This window comes from Rutidosis leptorrhynchoides, chromosome 3 (assembly GCF_046630445.1).
Source record: "Rutidosis leptorrhynchoides isolate AG116_Rl617_1_P2 chromosome 3, CSIRO_AGI_Rlap_v1, whole genome shotgun sequence".
Taxonomy (NCBI): domain Eukaryota; kingdom Viridiplantae; phylum Streptophyta; class Magnoliopsida; order Asterales; family Asteraceae; genus Rutidosis; species Rutidosis leptorrhynchoides.
In genome coordinates, this window is record NC_092335.1 from 578,946,175 (window position 1) to 578,952,909 (window position 6,735).

Sequence of the window (6,735 nt, forward strand, 5' to 3'; positions counted from 1 at the left end):
AATTTCAGCAACTATAAGTCGTAATATTTTATTAACATGTTTCAGCTTATAATATATATATATATATATATATATATATATATATATATATATATATATATATATATATATATATATATATATATATATATATATATATATATATATATATATATATACATATATATTTACATATCTAATTACAATCAGTTGTTCGTGAATCGTCGGTAACAGTCGAAGATCAATTGAATATATGAAACAGTTCAAAATTTTTTGAGACTCAATCTAACAGACTTTGCTTATCGTGTCGGAACATATAAGGATTAAGTTTAAATTTGGTCGGAAATTTCCGAGTCGTCACAGTACCTACCCGTTAAAGAAATTTCGTCCCCGAAATTTGATAGAGATCGTCATGGTTGACAATAAGTATGTTTTCATGACGCATACTAGCTGAAAATTTGAATTTTATCATCATTGGTTAATATAGATAAATCAATTTGATTTTTGTGAAGAGTACGAGTGAAGCTATGGCAAATGTGTGAAATGAGTAAATGTAGGTTCGTCTTAGCCGGTGACGTAGTCATGGTTGATTTCCGGAATTTAAGGGATTTAGAGAAAATCTTCGTAATAAGATTTGGTTCTTCGATAATTAAGGAAATAGGATCTTCTTTGGTTAAATACGATAATCTGTTTTGATTGCTCTGTCGGATATTTCCACTATAAATAAACCTATTTCGTTCCTTTATTTCCACAAATCTCATCTTTTATACTTCAATTCATATTTCCAGAACATTTGCCAAATTATCAGAAGTCACTGGAAAAGATAGAATTATCAAGAAAATATGTTCTTGATTTGTTTAGAGATTTTAGTAGAATGTAAGAGTCGTGTAACATGGCACATGATGACGTTATGATCTGTGAATCATCACGTTTCATTAGAAACTTAGCATCACTTACTGTAATATAATCACGTTGATCAAGTGTCATTATATTATACTAACTCATGCTTCAGTCCCCAACGCTACTTCAATAACATTCATATTTCAAACTCTAAGTTTTCAGAGATTTAGAAACTAAAACAGTTTTCTTTTATGATATAACACAGATAGCGCAGAGAGATAATTAATATCGGACAAGAATATTTATGAAGATATCTTCGGAAATATAGAGGATATTTATAATGGAAGATACGATGATATCTTAGAATTTCTAATATCGATGGATGATGATGAAGATTTGTCCATAAAGATTTAGAGTCAGGAATAAGGTGTTCCATAAGGGCTTCAGCAGATATTGAATCATTTGAATTCTTCGAAGGCAGGTTTAGTCTCTGTGATTTGTCCACAGCCTCCTTCATGGTTTGCTCAATCCATTTTCTAGTACAAATTTTTCATTGAGTGTTTCTAACACTCCATTCTTTATCATCAAACTTTTGACTGTTAAGGCAGTCTTCAGTTTTCACTGCTTCATCAGCTTTTTCAAAATTCAGAATATTGATTCGTAGACTGGGTACTTTTCAGAATTCCAGAATGAAAGCTCATAATTCTAAGAGATAGATGTTATATGTATGCATATAACTGTTGATGTAGTAACGTTGCGAGATTCAAAATACTGATTACAAATTCTCGGTAATTAGTATGGTAATTCTCGTTACAAGATGCGGATGAGTATACGATAGGGTTTTAATGATCAAATATAATGGTTTTTCGAAGACACTAAAGCCAATGAGTGATGAAGTTGCTGGTAGGTTTACTGCTAATGTGGTGGAATATAAACGGTTCCCCGGTAACGATGACGAAAGGCAAACTTATATACCGAGGTTATAATAAGGCTAATTCGAATGAAAGTCGAAGTTGACTTGCTGGAGCTGTGACAAAACTGGCTCTCTCGAACAGGAGTTGCAAAGTTATTTTCGGTAATAATAACGCTAAAGGAATTAGCACAGCTACGTGTTAAACGTTTACTCAGGTTCCGAGTGTTTTCAGGTGCATAACTATATGCATCAATCTTTTCTTCCGTAGATGAAGTGCGGTTGGTTCGTCCTCTCGATTGAGGTGTTTTTAAGAATCATGAAAGGTGTGAGCGCAGATTGTAATCGTCAAGATACAAATGAGGTTAAGATGAAATCAAGTGGCAAATTTGTAGAAATGTTTAGTTTCATATATTATAAACAATATTTTAATTCATTTTAATTGTCCAATGTTAGTAGTCCACAGTTAGTAATTCATTAACTCATATATAGTTAGATATATAATATTCGAATTAATTAATAGGTATCGTGACCCGTATACATGTCTCAGACTCGATCACAACTCAAAGTATATATATTATTGTAGAATCAACCTCAATCCTATATAGCTAACTCGATCATTACAGCATATATAGTGTCTATGGTTATTCCAAATAATATATATAGATGCGTCGATATGATATGTCAAAACATTGTATACGTGTCCCGATATTTAAAATGCGTAAATAACAGTATTTAAATGACGATAAATAAAGTGCGTAAAATAAATAACAGAAATTAAATGACGATAAATAAAATTGCGAGAATTAAATTGCGATAAAATAAATTGCGATAATTAAATGTAATAAGGAATTAACAGTTAGCTAGGAACAGTTAGCTAGGATTTTGTTAGCGTTGATTCTTAACACAATTTGTCATAATTAATTTGTTTGTTTCTAACAAATTTTATTTTGTTCAATGTTTTCTTCATTATGCCACTTGTTGGATTCTGATAGGTCAAAATCTAAATACGAAATTGAATGAAATTGATTATTTTGTGGTGAACGGATTCGTATATCTGTGGATGTAAGTAGGATAGTAAATGACTATTGAATCAGATTTGAAAGAATGTACAGTGTAACTTATTAATGTTGAATCTAGATATTCCTCGGGTATTACCTACCCGCTAAAATATTTTCACCATTAACAGTTTGTACAAAATAATTTTTAATTACAATCTTTATGAAAACATATATACATATATTTTCTTCAGATGTAATCATGGATTTAATGAGTTAATATGATATTAATCTCATTTGATTTATCGTTAGAACTAGATCACATAATCTCTAAAACATTAGAAATTATATAATCGTCATGTAGAACGAAGATAAATGATGTAGAACGATTCGTAGAACGATGATTATGCTCGAGGTGCATAATGAGATGTTGAGGCGTGTGATGTTGAAACTTGGGTTGTTGGTGGTACTGGTGTTGATGTTGGTGGTTCTATTGATGCTGGTGATGTTGCTGAAGCTGGTACGTTTTGCACCATATTTTCCAAATTGATTACTCGAGCGCCAAGCTCGTTGACTTCTTCCATTATTCCGGGATGATTGTCGGTAGGAACGAGCGGATGAATAAGGTTGAGAATTTTAGATATCGTATAATCATTGCGAGACATCCTGGGAATGAGGGTTAATATGGTGTTTCGGACAGGTTCGCCGGTAAGTGCATCAGGTTCTTCACCAAGAGGTGAATTTGGTTGTTGGAAGGGATCGCCTTCTTCTCTTCTCCAATGATTAAGTCGACTACGAACCCATCTTCAATTCATTCAAAATTGATGATGACTGATCGATTGATCCATTCCGGTTATACTGCTTTCAGAGCTCGAGTAGAAATCCATATCAGATTAGCTATCGAAATTCGAGGAATTTGAACTAGTAGCGAGTTTCATCTTGCACGGTCAGATAAAGTATTTTCCATATGAAATAGATTATAGGATTTAGTTTGGTACGCTTCAATACATAATTTACATACGTATATACAATACCAAAATCCCATAAGTCGTGGAGGAATCTTCGGAAGATGTCAGACAAAGTTTATAGTAACAGATATGCTAAGATATGAATTTTTGTCTATACACTATTCATGCAATCAAGGCAGTAAGATGTGTCTAGACTAAGAATGATAAGCAGGTACTTTCCTAAGGATGATAAGTAGGTAATTTTTGACACGAAATGATAAGCAAAACTTTTGACATGCAGACACGGTCGAAGTCCAGACTCACTAATGCATCTAAACAACTATCAGTTAGACACACTAATGCAAGACCTGGTTCGCTAAGACCACCGCTCTGATACCAACTGAAATGCCCTGTTCATATCGATTATAAATGATTCATAATAGTTGATTACATCGCGAGGTATTTGACCTCTATATGATACATTTTACAAACATTGAATTCGTTTTTAAAAGACAAACTTTCGTTGCATCAAAATTTGACGGCATGCATACCATTTCATAATATATCCGACAATAAATGACTTAATAATCTTCTTGATAAACTTAATGACTCGAATGCAATATCTTTTGAAATATGCCAAAAATGACTCCAAGTAATATCTCTAAAATGAGCAAATGCACAGAGGAAGATTTCTTTAATACCTGAGAATAAACATGCTTTAAAGTGTCAACCAAAAGGTTGGTGAGTTTATTAGTTTATCATAAATAATCATTTCCAATAGTATAATAGACCACAAGATACTCGTATTTAGAAAACAATCTGTGCAGGTCTACTCCTGCTATAAAAGTATTAATTTTTATATTTAATAAAAACTAATTACAACTTAAAATACAAATTAATTTAAAAACTAAAACTAAATTATTATAATAATAAACCTAATTAGGGTTTAGAAATAATAATAATAATTATAATTAATACACCGTAATTAATGCGATTTCAGGTCAAACCAGGCGTGTCAGGGTGTGCTACGCGTTCTCGTAACTTTGTGGCTTATCTCCTCCGAGATCGCGGAGTGCAATTTTACCAGATTAAAAACTGGGCTAAAATAGTTCGGCCCAATTTAATATTTAAATAAAAACAGTGTTGGGCTTCGACGGGTTTCGGCCCAATTCTTAGTTTTAATTATTATTTTTAATGATTTTAAGTTTTATAAAATATTAGATATATAAAAATAAAAATATATTTTAAAAACTTAAAATAAAAATACTTATTAAAAAAATCTTAAAAATAAGTTTATATATATTATTTTTTTATATTTTTGATATTTAAAAATGTATTTTTTTTACAAAAACAAATTAAAATTTAATAATTTTTTTTTTATATATAGCGTTTCGCTTCGGCTGTTCCCCGGCAGCGGCGCCAAAAATACTTGATGTGTGCGAGGTGGTGTATAAAATAGTTATATTTTTACAAGGAAATACTATTAAATACGATACAATTTTACACAAGTGATTTATTTATTTATAGAGTGGATATACCTAAACCTTGCTACAACAATTATAGGCAGTGTACCTAATCGTACAGTAGTGTAGTTTTTAGTAAGTCCGGTTCGTTCCACAGGGATCTTTTAAACAAGCTTAACGCTATATTTTTAAAAACTATATTTGTAAAAATACAAAAATATATAAGTAATATTATTATTATAAAAAGGGGGTTTTTACCGTTTAATGACCGGTTTGTCGATTTTAAAACTTTAGTCGCAGTTAAAACCTAATGTAAAATATTAAAAATAAATATAACTTAATTTAAAGAGTAAAGTAAATAACGATAATGAAATTGCGATAAATAAAAGTGCGATAAAATAAAATTGCGATAATTAAAGAGAATGATAATTAAAAGTGCAATTAAATACGATGACAGTAAATAAAAGTGCGATAATTAAAAGTGCAATTAAATATGAAAATAAAGGAATTATGCTTATTTAAACTTCCGTAATCATGATGTTCGACGTGTTGTTTTTAGTTTATTCCCATGGGTTAATTATCCTTTGTCATGGATTATTTGATATGTCCATACGGATTTGTCCATAGTACTCCATCAGTCATAATCATAAAGTCCGTAAGTCTTCATCAAATTATTCTTATTCCCGAAGTCAAATATTCTAACTAATTGGGGATTCGAATTGTAACAAGGTCTTAATACTTTGTTTAATGAATACACCAGGTTATCGACTGTGTATAAACCAAGGTTTTACTACTTTGTTAACAATTACACCAATTACCCTTGAATGTAATCCACCCCTGTTTCAACAAGTCTATTAACTATTAATCCAGTTCCGTGTCCGGTAAAATGAACAATTATTGGTATTTATAGATATCCCGCCCACCGTACCCAGTCAAGCGTATGTGGTTATATATAAATACGTCAAATTATAAGTCTATATATTAAATTAAGGAGGTATCATTTGGTTAATATAAAGCCCATTAATAGCCCATAGTCTAATTTTCACAAGTGTCGTTCTTTTATCCAAACCCCAATTATGGTACAAAGCCCAATTACCCAATTTTAATATTTAGTCTAACATCACGATTACTTCGGCTTAAATAAGCATAATAATAACTTAGCCAAGAGACATTAATGAAAATAATTTAAACATAACTTACAGTGATTTATTAATAGCGTAGTGTTATACGGACAGAGTTTCGACTTAATGTGACAACCCGGAAATTTCCAACCAAATTTAAACTTTATCTTTATATTATTCCGACACGATAAGCAAAGTTTGTTAAGTTAAATCTCAAGAATTTTAAATTGTGTTCATACATTCATTATAACCTCGACCAAATTTCGACGATTCACGAACCGTTATATATAAATAAATATGTATATATATGTATATATATATATATATTATAACTTGAGAATATTAATAAAGTATTAAACGTATAATACTTTACATGAATGTATATGTTTCAATATGTTTATCGATGGAATTAGAAGATAATATCAAATGATTGATTTATCATATACATTATGATATCATTACGGGTTTATGTTATTA